Source organism: Phasianus colchicus, chromosome Z, assembly GCF_987193195.1.
Source record: "Phasianus colchicus chromosome Z, bPhaCol1.hap1.1, whole genome shotgun sequence".
In the NCBI taxonomy this organism is placed as follows: Eukaryota; Metazoa; Chordata; class Aves; order Galliformes; family Phasianidae; genus Phasianus; species Phasianus colchicus.
The window spans coordinates 73,614,794-73,629,105 of record NC_143476.1 but is presented as its reverse complement, the minus strand read 5'-3'; the positions used below and the strand labels follow the sequence as shown (position 1 = coordinate 73,629,105).

At 40.0% G+C, this 14,312-nt stretch overlaps 1 protein-coding gene across 5 annotated transcripts in view; it reads right to left on the bottom strand.

Moving 5' to 3' along the window:
* PDE4D (phosphodiesterase 4D) overlaps window positions 1-14,312 on the bottom strand; it is a 390,407-nt gene that overhangs the window by 51,642 nt on the left and 324,453 nt on the right. Inside the window, exon 1 of one of the 5 annotated variants that reach the window (XM_090132459.1) lies at window positions 259-854. The exons of the other annotated variants lie outside the window; for them this stretch is intronic. The gene's annotated coding sequence lies outside the window, so the exon portion shown is untranslated. Of the gene's footprint in view, window positions 1-258; window positions 855-14,312 lie in introns of those variants that run through there. 5 annotated transcript variants of the gene reach the window in all.

The window sequence follows — 14,312 nt, the reverse complement described above, 5'->3', positions numbered from 1 at the left end:
CGGGACCGGGCACAAACTTTCCGCTGCCCGGGCCGGCCGCCCGCCCAACCGGGCCCGGCTCCGCCTCGCCCCGCGGCTGCCCGGGGCGCCGCCTCCTGGCAGGAGCGCCGGGCCCCGGTCCCAGGCACGGCCCGCGGACGGGGAAGCGCGAGCGGGCTGAATCACCGCTTCCTGCATCGGTCACCCCGCAGCACGGTGCGGACGGACCCCTGCAGGCGGTCCGTGCCGCCGATAGGGAGAGGCGGTGATGTCTGTCACCTGGGCTGGGGATGCCGCGGACTGATCAAGTGGTCAACTTGGAGAGAGCGTGAGGGAGGAAGTGTGGAAACCAGCGTGACCACTCTGCTCTGCCCAGCAGCGAGATGCCGAAGGGTCCTTAAATACTGCGGGAGGGTGTGCTCCTGCCCAGTAGCCTGTCTGCATGCGTGTCCTTGTGCAATGTGGGCTGTAAGTCTGGTGAAAGTTTTGGAAACGGACCCGGCAACGGTACGGAGGTCTAATCACAACCGTATTTCACACTGCAGCTAACTTCTTAAAACTCACAGATGTTGCACAAAGGGGAAGACGCTGCCTCCCTCAGCAGCAGACCTGTAGGTATGCAGCTCCTAACAATCCCCAACTACAATGCAACCTACACACCTGCACAGCACAGCTGCTTGCTTCCTATGATGCAGCTGCAGAAGATGCTCCTCTACACCGAGCAGACAGCTGAGCACATTTCAGACCAGGCACACTGCCGTGTTCTGTGTCTGAAACATCCAGTTCTGAAACTCCTGGCATGCATGCTGCTGCATCAGCTACATGCAAACGTACCTCCAAGGCAAGGCAGAGAAATGTTTGTCCAGTGGGCTGATTATTCCCACCTAAAATAACGATGTTTCACACCAAATTTACTTACCCCCCCCCCAAATTTACTTACCCCCCCCCCCCCCCCCCCCCACACACACACCCCATACCCCTCTCCAGATGTAAAACAAATCAGGCAAGCAAATTAACTAAAACTCCTTTTAAAATAATACATTCCAGCATGGATTAGTTCCCAATAGATGAGTGCATTACTTTTCAACATCTAGGATACCAGATTTATATCCTTTTATATTGTACTGCTCACACTCCAGACCTTCGGGTTCCTTCAAAGCTGCTGAACTTTGCATTGCTGTGGGACAGTTCAAAAACACCTCAGAATTTTGAATAATGTCTGTTCCCGTTTGGCAAAAGGATAAGTCTGGGTTGACATTACCTGGCAGAAACATTTAAGGGAAATGCTGCAGTGCTAGCCCACCCCATGGTTAATCTGTCACCTCAACAAACAGGACTCTGATATGCACCAAATCCCCTTCCCACTGAATTGAGGATACTTTATTTTAAACGTGTCACGCTTACTATAATTGCTATATCTGATCTTAAAAAATTGCATGGCACATAAAGTCAGGATTTCCCAGAACGTTTATCTATCAAAAAGGAATGTGTGAGTGCCGGCAGTGCAGCAGGCACCACAGCTCACAGGCTTTATACATTATTTTTAAAGAGTGGCAACTGCAGCTTGTTCTTGAAGTTGGGTGGCATTGACCTCGCAGTGCAGATTTCATCAAGATCCATACTGGAAATAGAAATCACTTTGTTTACAGTATGCTTGTAAGTGTGTTGGTTAAATGCTTTTGATGAAGCAGAGAGCAAGTTAACATATGCATAGTTATCTGATGACCTTATGCAATGATTTCATTGAGAATAACACAAATAATAAAGTGAGGTAAAATGAATCTGTGCAAAGCTATTTTGCTGCTAGCCTGTGACCTGACCTTCAGCAGTTCTTGAAAATCAGATATTGGGAAACTCATGTTTTTCTTCACAAGTAAATATCATCTTTTCTTAAGACTGTAAGAGAGAGATTTTTCCAAGGAATATGAAAGCAACAGAATGAACTCGAAGGATAGAATATGAAAGCAACAGAATGAACTCGAAGGATAGAATATGAAAGCAACAGAATGAACTCGAAGGATACCACAGTTAGGTAAAAGTAATAAAATGCACAGTTATTTATTTTCAAGCTTAAACTTCTTGTTAGCCACAAGAAGTAGCACCAACATATATTTACAACAGCACTTTGCATTTAGGAATCTTTGCATGGTGCCCTCCTTCCCAATACATCCAGAATCTGGCCACCCTTTTGGGCCAGAATGCATTGCCCACAAGGCAGTCCTGTCACCAAAAGACTTTCTCACAGCCTCCTGAGATGATTACCATATTCACAAGTGTGAAAGGAACTCTAAACAATGATGGAAGTCCTCATCAAACAAGAACTCCCCTGTGCTCCAGCAGTTCTGAAGAGCAGAACCTAAGGAAAGATTTCCTAAACAGTCCTGAAGCTCTAATCAACGCCCATGCTGTTGTTACATACCATGGTGGAAAATGTTGTCTAGGTTAACAGCTTTTCAAGTGTAACACCTCATCACCACTACTCTAAAAATAATTAAAAAGTCATCACCCATGCACACTTGACAGCCTCAAAACATTGTTTCTGACCTCTCTGTTACCTCTAGGGAAGCACCCTGAACTCACTTCCAGGCAGGACCAATAAACTAATGAGTTTTTTTGGCACATGACCAAGCATCAACTTTAGCAAATGACAATTTTCAGATATTTCAAAAGTTCTAATTGTAATTAATTGAGCCTTAATAAGACTGGGGAGAAATACATTTTAACAGCACTTACTTAAAAATTTGCATGCTGCTTCTTGTATGCTTTTAGAAAAAAGGAAGTGGGAGCAAATGTTCTCTTTACAGTTCACAGATTAATTCAAACAATCCCACCACATGTAACTTTCAATATCATACACAGCTAAAAAAAAATAAAAAGTCTAGAATCTAGCAAAAAGAAGATCAGCAATAAGCATGTCATGCTGTACATCTTTTTTAAAAAGGATGTTCCACTGTCTGTTTTTGTAGAAGATTCTTGATTCTTAGCATAGCTCCTAGCAGAACACCAGAAATAGCTCTGCTTTTGTTGATGCTCTTCTTCAGGAACTAATTCTGGGAAAATTACTGCATTGAACATATTAGGAATGATGTCCTCTTTATTAAATATTTCATTGTGGTTTCCATATACAGCATACTTATATTCCTAGAGAACAAAAAGCAATGCTGCATTTTTCTACGAATTCAAGTGCACTTATATTAACCTTCTCAGTACTTCAAGTAATTTCAGTACAGCACTAGGAAAACAGAAGTACAGATTCTTCTTTGCAGTCTGATCAGTTGGGATTGAGTGATACAAAGAGGCTGGAAATGAATTGGCTCAGCAAGCGGGTCTGTATGAACTTCACGAAGTTCAACAAGGCCAAGTACAAGGTTGGGGCAATTCCATGGACAAATACATGCGTGGGCAAAGAATGGATTGAGAGTGGCTCTGTGCAGAAGTACTTTGGGGTGATGATTGGTGAGAGACTCCACATGAGCCAGCAGTGCATGCTTGCAGCCCAGAAGATCAACTGCATCCTGGGCTGCATCAACAGAAAAGTGGCCAGCAGGGTGAAAGGAGCAACTGTCCCCCTCTGCTTTGCCCTCATGAAACCTCATCTGTAGTACTACAGTCAGAACAGGGGCCTCCAGTGCAAGAAAGACATGGACTTGCTGTAGCAGGTCTAGAGGAGGGCATGAAGGTAATCTGCTGCTGGAGCAGCTCTCCTATGAAAAAATGGGGAAATGGTTTTTAAGTTGAGGAAGGGAAGATTTAGGTTGGATGTCAGGGAGAAGTTTTTTACAGAGAAAGTGCTGGAACAGGCTGCCCAGAGAATTGTGGATGCCCCATCCCTAGAAGTGTTCAAGGCCAGATTGGATGGGGCCCTGGGCAGCCTGGTCTAGTACAAAATGTGGAGGTTGGTGGCCCTGCTGTGGCGGGGGGGTTGGAGATTCATGATCCTTGAGGTCCCTTCCCACACTGGCCATTCTGTGATTCTGTGCAGCCAAACAGTGGCATGCTCCAGAAGGGCTCAGCACGTGTATTGTCTTTTGAAGACGCTGGCAGAAACTCTGAAAACCTCCAGACTATTCTAAATAATGACAAGCCATTAGACTCAGGCCCTCAACATCTTACCCGAATTTGCTGACCATCTTCCTGATCTTCTGCAAAATGTAAGATTGAGATTTGGAACAAGAGAATTACTGGACCAGGGATTTTAGTTTCTCTTATCACTACATCATTTAAAGAGAAAAAAAAAACAAAAATCTCTGGTTTGAAGAAAGAATTTTTCTGTAAATGAGGATGTTAGTAGCCTTAACTGATGGCCTATATATTGAAGTGTCTTTGACGTTTTAGTCAACATTGGTTCCCGCTATTATACATAGCCCTATTAACACTGACTCAGCATAGAAATTACACCTGTTTTCATAGACACCCATTTCAGAACTGAATTAAAACAAACAAACAAACAGAAGTTGTATTTCGGTATTACTGAGAAATTCTTTCTGTGACTCAAGGGCTTTCTTTGTGGAGTATTCACATACAGTCATGTTGTTGACCAAATGAGATTATGAAGGATATTTTTGTTTAGCAACAAGAAATCTGAATGTATCCCCTCACAATCACAAGTAAGACAGAATACTCTTGATCAGATTTTGGAATGAGCATCTGGGCAGACAACTCAGCTGCAGCAGATTTATCAGAAGCTTTTTTGATGTTTCCACTCTGAACACTCACTTTCTTCCATGCCAGGAATGTCTCCAAGTTTCCATTCTAGTGAAGAAAAATCCTTTGTACCGGTTAGTAGCCTTACTCACAGACAGATTGTGCCTTGAGGACGAGGACTAGTCTTTCAGAGTATAATGAGCTGTAGGGCTACCCCAGTATACTGCTTTACACTACGTCAGTAGCTTCTGCCGTTAGCTATGGAAGCCAGTCTATCTTGAACAGAAAACACTGTAACCTCCAAGAAATAATCGTAACAAAATGATAAAGTCCAGTTGTGCAAAGCTTGTCAATACACGATTGCTCCTGTATCATAAAAATAAAACTACATATAGAGAAACACATAGGAAAAAAAAACCCCACAAATTAAATGAGGGCATAAAGGAATTATCACTTCTATTTTCATAGGACAAAAAAGTGCGTTTTAGCCAACTTCTTGCCTTTGCCTCATGGTGTTAGAGAACTTCATTTATGCTATGTAAGATCTATTTATAACCTATACTGCACATTTCAGGGACAAAAGCATGAATAACACACTTACATTCTTACAAGATCAGGTAAGTAGTTTGGAGTAAATTAGACACCTTTGACTCTTAAAAAAATGTACAGGATAATCAGATTCTCACTATGAATGTCAGTTCCATTGTGTGGAGATGGGGATTTTACTTTTAGTGTTGTTTTTTTTTTTACTTTTTTTTTTTCCTGTTAAATTTGAAGCAAATTTGGTTTGCTTCTTGGAAGAAGAGTTGGAACTAAGTCATTCATACCAGTATAATTTGTGGTGGAGTCTGTAAGTATTTCTGCATTAATTATTTGCAAATTCATCCCAAGGTACAATCTTGCAATGCCAGAGAAATACAGCAGACTATCAGAAAAAAACATCCTTTCATTGAAGCCAAGCAAGAGAACTTAATATATACATCATATTACAATAATTTACTGCTTTAATGACAGAGTGCTTCAAAATGTTTGCAGAGTGGATGTTTCTTTCAACTTCTAGCTTTTATCAAAAATCCCACAAGGCCAAATGAACTTCTGCTACCATACATTCATCCCTTCCTAGTGCTCTTCTCCCCTCTAGCTGCTTTTAGCAAAGGACCGTATCTTCCTACTAATAGGACAAGAATGTTCCTACAGTTCTGCACTGTCTATAAGAATCTGCCAAAAGAACACTTGCTCACTGGCAAAAAAGCAAGCCTCTCAAAAAGCAACAAACCTTGCTCCAAATAAAGAGGAAAGTTTGTTTGATGCTTTCAAGTAGCACTGCAGCAAAACACCCCAGCATGCATTTTTATTGTTTTCTTTTTATGAACAAACTATGTTTTGAGAAAAAGTCTTTACCATTTAAAATTTCTTTCTTTTCCCCAGAGTTGTAATTGGGTTCATTCTAGAATTCTTGGACATTGAGTCCAGTACTGGGTTTATTTTCCAGGTTGTTTTCAAATTCTATTTTTTGCATCATATGCAATCTTAGGTGCTGGTTCCTCAGTATCAGTTTCCCATACAATTTGTATCTGAGTACTGTACTGTTGTTGTTTCAGGATAATGAGAGAAGGGACAGATTTTCAAGGTAGAACAAAATTAAATTAGCAGTTGAGAAAATAAAAGCCATTTTGGTAAAAAGTGTGTGTTAAAGATGTCACACTCCCATGTTTATTTTTCTATAATAGTGTCTGATTCCAGCAGTAGAGATCAAAGGATATTACATTGTCCTTATGAATATTTTTCTGACATGCTCAACTCTTCTATATTATGTTTGGCATGAGGATGAAGACAACGTGAAACACAAATCACTACACTTATGCATGGAAAACTTCACTGTCAAAAAGATGTACTAACAATTCTGATTTCCTGCTTCCTTAGAGCACAAAATCAGAACACAAATGAATAGCTTGAGTTTTTGTCAAAAACAAAAAAAACAAAAAAAACCAAAAACAAAAAAAAAAAACCAAGCCAAATCAAGCCAAAACAAACAAACAAAAATACAATATGAGCCCATTAGAAACCACAGACTTCACTTTTAAGCTGATTACTGATGGTTTTGTCTGAGATTCCAATAGCTACAAGACCTATGCCATCACGAAATTTTTATTACCAACTGAAATTTCTTGAGAATGAGCTGAAATTTGTAATCTAGAAGCCTTATCTTAGAAAAGAATTTAAGAATCCATTTTCTTTTTCAAAAGAAAGAGTCTACTCAGAAATCACCACAGAATAAAATAAAAATAGAGATGTCTGTGTTTATTAGAACTAGCAAAGCTTGTTTACCTAAGCTTTTGTGTCCCCTGGCTGATACTTAACAGCACCTACTTGGTACAGACTAAGCTCACACTATATTAAGAATTATAAAAGCCAAAATTTCAAAAACTCTTCAGCTGGACTTGCCAAAGAAACCCCAATAGAATTCCCAGTGTCTGATAAAATAAGAAAACTGAGTTAAAGCTTTCCAAGAACTTTAACATTCACACTGGCTCTTTTCCATGCAGATTCTCCGGTGTCTAACAAGAAGTATCCTCAAGCTGCATTTTTTTTTTCTCAAAAGGCACTGTTAGTAGGGTCCTGCATATAGTTGCCCATTTTCACATTACACTAAATAAATTTAGTAAATCACTACCTTGCTATCAGACTTAGCTACCAGGGGTCATTTTTTTCAAAAGTTAATACTTTTTTTTCCCTATAGGAAAGATGCTTAAGAACATACTGTGTATTCCTGGTGGTAATTCTAATTTGAACCAGATTTGCACAGTACTGATAAGATAAACTAAATGAACTGATGGTGACAGAGAACAGCTGGAATCTAGGCTTTATAAGGGTATTACGGGGCCCTGGGGATGCAGGAGAGAGAAAACCTCTTAGTCTTGCCACAATTAAGCAGTAGGAATCCTGCTTTCTTTTCAGTAAAGCCAATAGAGAAGTAGAAGACTCAACTAAAACTTCACTCCTGAAAGCAGCAGAAAGGACAGTAGCAGGGATTAGTTTTCTTCCTTCCTTTCTATGAACTGTTCTCTTCATAGGCAATTAGCTGGGCTGTGTTTACAGGGGACAAACGGCTACACTTCTGCTGTCTTCCACGAACCAAGAACACAGGCAACTAATAAACATCTCATTTAGCTTCAATATTTACTTTAGTTCTTAAAGCCTCTCTCTCAAGTCAAGTGCCATCTGAATCAGCACGTGGGCTAGCAACATGTTTTGTATCCATGGACTGTCATGCCCTTCTAAAGATAGTAGAAAAATGAATTTCCTGTCTGTATGGATACTCTTGGTGAATTATTCCCAATGAGTATGTGCTGAATCAGATCCTTACTCAATAAAGCCTGATGGTCATCTACTGCATCTCCTCTCTCCTGTAACATTCCAATTCTAACATAATGTTTACTGCTATATTAAATGTTTGTCTAATCTCTTTTGTTTTAGTGTTATTGTTTATTAGTATATTTAAAATATTACTAGTGCCCAGAGCTCATTCAGGATTAGATGCCATTTATGTAATAGATGATGCAAAGCCATCAAGCCTGTCTTCTTTCATGACTTTTTTTAAGCAAAAGCTCACTTTCTATTTATGCTGTTTTTAAGAGAATAATGTTTCTATCAGTTTGATTATTTGTTTTTTGCAGAAGAACACACTGCCCTGAAAGTCAGATACCCATAACTGTTATTATGTTTGTGTCATAGATAAGAAACCTACAGTTTAAACGGAATGAAATATGTTACTCATTTAGTTTCTTTATCCTGGACCATGAGTCAATCATGCTTTCTGCCACACTTCTGTGTCATAATGTCTCAGGAAACTATCCCAGAGGCTACCAACCCTCAAGCTGACCCTGACAGTATCAGTCACTGTTTTTGCTGCTGTGAAAAGGCCAGGCTGGGTGAGGGTTTGTTTTGGATAACAGGTATGCAATGGACAAACGTCATCCAGCCAAACCACAAGACAGCTCAACCTGCTCTTCCATGCGTCAAGTTGAAAACTCAACAAGTACTTTGTCACACTCTTTCCCTTACAGCAAATTTCAGTTTTTTCATAATATTCATTAACAGTTAATTTCCCTGAAGCCCAAGGAAGGATTTTTTCCCCGTATTTTCTTTTAGAAAAAGCCCTGAGCCAACTGTTCAGCACTGATTTAAGTGGTGTCACAGTCCTCCACGTTCACTGATGATCTCTGCCCCCACCTTTTAGGCAGATGAAGAGATCAAAAGCAGAGTAATAAATAAAATGTGAAGGCAAAATACTTAACTCTAATAATTAATGTATCTCATTTTGTGGTTTATGTACTGAGGAAGATTGCCCAATGTGTTCCTTTCACCTCCTATGAGTATAGAGCCGAAGGAGAAATTATTTTCTAATTCTTTAAATTTTTGAGATGTCAAAAAAACATCTACACACACACACATTTCTAAATCCTGCTCTGCAAAACAGTGACATGAAGGTGGTTCCAAGTTTTATTTTTTATTTTTTCTAAAATGAAATAACATAAATTCTTACCGTAAAATGTCTAACAGTCTGATCATTATGCAACTGTCTTGAAACAGACAAGGCTCAAAATGTTGTAGTAGTTTCCCACATCCTGTACAAGGATGAATGCAGGATTGTGGACTATTTTCAAGGTGGGTTTCAGTTTCTTTCTGCTGAAGGCCTTTTAGTATGTATAAGTAACAAAGAGGAAGCGTTTCAACTACGAGCCCTGCAAATGATCAGTATATCTCTGTGGTTCAAGGCTTTATTTACATATTTATACAAGTAGAGTAGCTCCAAGAGGAGAAACTGAGATGCACACCTCAACTGCTTTGTCTGTGATTCTTCCCTGATAACCTGGATGGCGAAATGCTTCAGCCTGGGAATGCCCTTGTTATGCTCTTCTTATAATACTCTCTATAAGGGCTCAAAAATTTTTCTCAGTGATGTTTGTAAAATTCAACTAAAAATTAGAGGTTTTGAAAATTATCAGTGTAGCTGATTACCTCTGAAGGTAATCAGCTACACTGGGCTAATGGATCTGGGATATGACCAGAGGCAATTGCCACAGGTTTCCTAGTGCTGACCAGGGGAGAATGAAGGAACGCTGATGGTTCCTCATTGTTGCTGCAAAAGGAAACTGGACAAGAGAAAAAATCAGAAGCTTATTTCTCAAAATGTTTGATTTCCTAACAGCAAAAAAGAGTACTGTGGAATAAAGATGTAGACTTTGTGGCTCAGTTTGTCACTTAAAGCTGACTGTGTAATCCTAGCAGACTCATCTGCACAAAGAGTAAATTTCAACATATGAACATTTTTTTCTCATTTTTCATTTTATTTTTTCTCTATGAAACATGAATTTTGCTAATAATCTTTTCCAGGGTATCTTTCACCAGGTGAGCTACAGTTGCTTTTAAAACACCATTTCTTCAAGAGTTTCTCATCTATAGAGTCTTATAATAAATAAAATACTGGAATAAACCTACAGAAAAATGAATAAGTTTTTTTTTTTCCTTTTTTTCAAGGAAAAATATTTCAAAGAAAATATCTTCAGTTGTGAACTGTATTCTGCTGTGACTATTACTAATAATAATCTCTCTAAAAGTATAAGCATTTTGCCAATAATGAAAGAGAATTTCCCATTAGCACTTGAGGGGAAAATTTATAATTTCAAACATTTACATAAAAATATTTGTAAACATTTGCTATGGCAAGTTTGACCTTAATAAAGACTAACTCTGATTGAAAATTAAAAAAGAATCAAACAGTGTTGGTTGCCCAGGTCCCTTCATGCCTGTTTGTATTACTGCACTTCTCAGTGGGTCCTTGACAATTGTGCTGTGCACCTCTTGATTTTAATTTCAAATTAAAATTTCAAATTAAAATTTTCTTGATTTTAATTTTCAAAAGGCCATTATTAACTTTGAGGGGGAAATTGTATTTCTTTTAAAATAAATAATCATTGTGATGAATTTAACAAGAACTTTTATACAGTACCCTCCTCTTGTGGCACAAACCTGGATTAGCAAATCTTATCTACGTTGTATCCATTTAGATTACATTAATTTTACTCAACACTGGCACAGAGGAGTGCCATGGCACTTACAGATTAGCCCAGTGTACCGTGCAACTGATAACAAGATGCTATATAGACTACAGCACCTATCTGAAACTACTAGAGCTATTTAGCCATGAAAGCTCTTCCTGCAGCAAGCCATGTCTACAAACACCAACTTCATATCTTGACAAATACATCCTCATATTTTAAACTGCTAGCCACCTAACAGTGTGCTAACTACTGCAGCACAGCAACAATGTAGAAGAAAGGACTCCAACTGCAAACTCAGCAGCATCTTCTGCAGTTGTGTGTCCCTGGATGAGCTGTGCTGGTCTGGCCAAAGAGGACTCTACATTTCCTGTAAGACTCTACAGGTTTGCAGCTTCTTTAAAATGGCTTTGTTCTGCTCAACAAAGGCTGCTTAGTCATCATTTACAACTAGTTTCCAAAGCACTGGTTGTCCCCTCATAGCATTTTTGCTAGTTTTAAATTAACTAGAATTGTGTATGTAGTTTGATAAAGCAATTGATACCACGCTTAGGCATAAGAGCATTATGTATACACCAGTTGTTTTTTTTCCCATAATTTCTCTAGAAATTTTCCATGTTATGGAAAGATCATTATGATATGGTTCTCAGGTCATTCAGTGATCTCTAGAGATCCTTTCCAACCACTACAATTCTGTAATTCTGTGATCCTTTACTTTTTGCAAATAAGACAATTTGATAGAACAGGAAAAAGCCTATAAAAAGTGGCATTGCAGACAGCTTTCAAGAATAAGTTGTTGCTAAGCAGGCTCTTTTTAATTATTTGTTCATTAGTATTAATTCCAGCAATCTTTACTGTATTACATACGTGATAATAATACAACATTAATCTTTTCTATACTGGCCATATTTTCACAGACCTCTCTTAAATGCAGTAAAACTTTTTACTACTCACCTGAACACATTTCTTCATTTGAAGCCTGTATTAAATCACTGGGTGCTCAAACATGGACAATGGACAAATGTCATCTACCATCTCATTTCATATCTAATTAGTAACAGCTCCTTGCTATAACTTACTATTGTCACTACCTTGCTGACAAAAAAAAACCAACAAAACAAAACAAAACAAAGGTTGAAGGAAAAAGAGCTAAGGAAGCTCAAACAGTTAAAATTGCTGATCTGAGCTGAATTAGCTGCTTTTGTCTGGACCATATTAGGAAGCACACATAGAAAATACTTCACTGCAAGACAAATTTGGGCAGTAACTTTTAGCAGCCTGTAGTAACCTCTGTGATGGGAATCTGAAAGAGGACATCTGCTTGTGGATTTAAATAATGATATTTCCCTGAAAACTTAACCAGAAATCAAACTAAGACCTGTGGTGCTCCTAAGTGTATTTAGACTGAGTTCAGCTTGAGAACAACCCAACAATTTGGTTATTCTAACTATTAAAACATTAACCTGAAACACAGTTATTTCTTACAAGATGACACAATGAATGTTTGGTGACTTTCCTACAACGTTATTCCTGCAACCCTATACAATTTCTGATCAGTATGCTTTATTGTATTTCCATTTATTCAGGAAATACACAAGAAAAATAGTTATCTCTTGCATAATTTATCTCTATTGATAAAGTGATCCTTGTTTACACCCGAGGCTCCATGAAGAGTGAAAACCTTTATTTTTTCGCTAGAATTACTTTAAAAATTCAAAGTATCTTTTTGTATCACAAACTACCTCTAGGATCCAGACGGGGGATTGGGGAGAGGAAGAAAAAGAATAAAAAAAAAGAAAGAAAAAAAAAAAGGTAAAAAAGAGGAAAAGAAACTCTGAGGACACCAACCCTCTGACTATATTCAAAGACGCACATTGTGCTAGTACAAACAAGTGGAAGGAATTACAAAATACTTTCGCTTCTAGTTAGCCTATGGATGTCTGACTATATTTAAATCTTATGCCCAAAATGAATGAAATCTAAGGTGTAAATATCCCAAAAATGATTGCAAAATTCTGGCAAGTTTCTTGAAAACAAGTCACCAGCTAAAGGGTAAATCTTTCTTAATGCCTCTACCGTACCAAGTTGTGGAGAGTATGCTTGCTTCATGTAGACCACAAAGAAGCTGCGAATGAGAGGAAGGCGACACATTGGTAGGAAACAGGTCCATTGGTAGTTGCATCTAAGAGATATGAAGAAATCTATTTACTAGGATGAATCCTTAGAAAATGAAATTTTTCTAAGCTCACTGCTTACAAAAGAAAAAGGAAAAAAGAAGAAAGAAAAATGAAAAAAGAAAAATGAAAAAAAAAAAAGGAAAGAGAGAAAGAGAGAAAGAGAGAAAGAGAGAAAGAAAGAGAGGAAGGAAGGAGGGAAGGAAGGAAGGAGGGAAGGAGGGAAGGAAGGAAGGAGGGAAGGAGGGAACGAAGGGAAGAAAGGAAGGAAGGAGGGAAGGAAGGAAGGAAGGAAGGAAGGAAGGAAGGAAGGAAGGAAGGAAGGAAGGAAGGAAGGAAGGAAGGAAGGGAGGGAGGGAGGGAAGGAACAAAGGGAATGAGGGAGGGAGGGAATGAAGGGAGGAAGGGAAGGAAGGAAGGAAGGAAGGAAGGAGGGAAGGAGGGAGGGAATGAAGGGAGGAAGGGAAGGAGAGAAGGAGGGAACGAAGGAAGGAAGGAAGGAAGGAAGGAAGGAGGGAAGGAAGGAAGGAAGGAAGGAAGGAAGGAAGGAAGGAAGGAAGGAAGGAAGGAAGGAAGGAGGGAAGGAAGGAAGGAGGGAAAGAAGGAAGGAAGGAAGGAAGGAAGGAAGGAAGGAAGGAAGGAAGGAAGGAAGGAAGGAAGGAAGGAAGGGAACGAAGGGAGGAGGGAAGGAGGGAAGAAGGGAAGGAAGGAAGGAGCGAAGGAGGGAACGAAGGAAGGGAAGGAGGGAAGGAGGGAACGAAGGGAGGAAGGGAAGGAGGGAAGGAAGGAAGGAGGGAACGGAGGAAGGGAGGAAGGAAGGAGGGAAGGAAGGGAGGAGGGAAGGAAGGAAGGAGGGAACGGAGGAAGGGAGGAAGGAAGGAGGGAAGGAAGGGAGGAGGGAAGGAGGGTATGAAGAAAGGGAGGAGGGAAGGAGTGAAGGAAGGGAGGAGGGAAGGCAGGAAGGAAGGAAGCAAGGAAGGAGGGAACAAAGTGAACGAAGGCAGGAAGGGAGGAGGGAAGGAGGGAAAGAGGGAAGGAGGGAAGGCAGGAAGGCAGGAAGGAAGGAATGGAACAAAGGGAACAAAGGGAACAAAGGGAACAAAGGGAGGAGGGAAGGAGGGAAGGAGGGAAGGAGGGAAGGAGGGAAGGAGGGAACGAAGGGAACGAAGGGAGGAGGGAAGGAGGGAGGGAGGGAAGGAACAAAGGGAATGAGGGAGGGAGGGAATGAAGGGAGGAAGGGAAGGAAGGAAGGAAGGAAGGAAGGAGGGAAGGAGGGAGGGAATGAAGGGAGGAAGGGAAGGAGAGAAGGAGGGAACGAAGGAAGGAAGGAAGGAAGGAAGGAGGGAAGGAAGGAAGGAAGGAAGGAAGGAAGGAAGGAAGGAAGGAAGGAAGGAAGGAAGGAAGGAAGGAAGGAAGGAGGGAAGGAAGGAAGGAGGGAAGGAAGGAAGGAAGG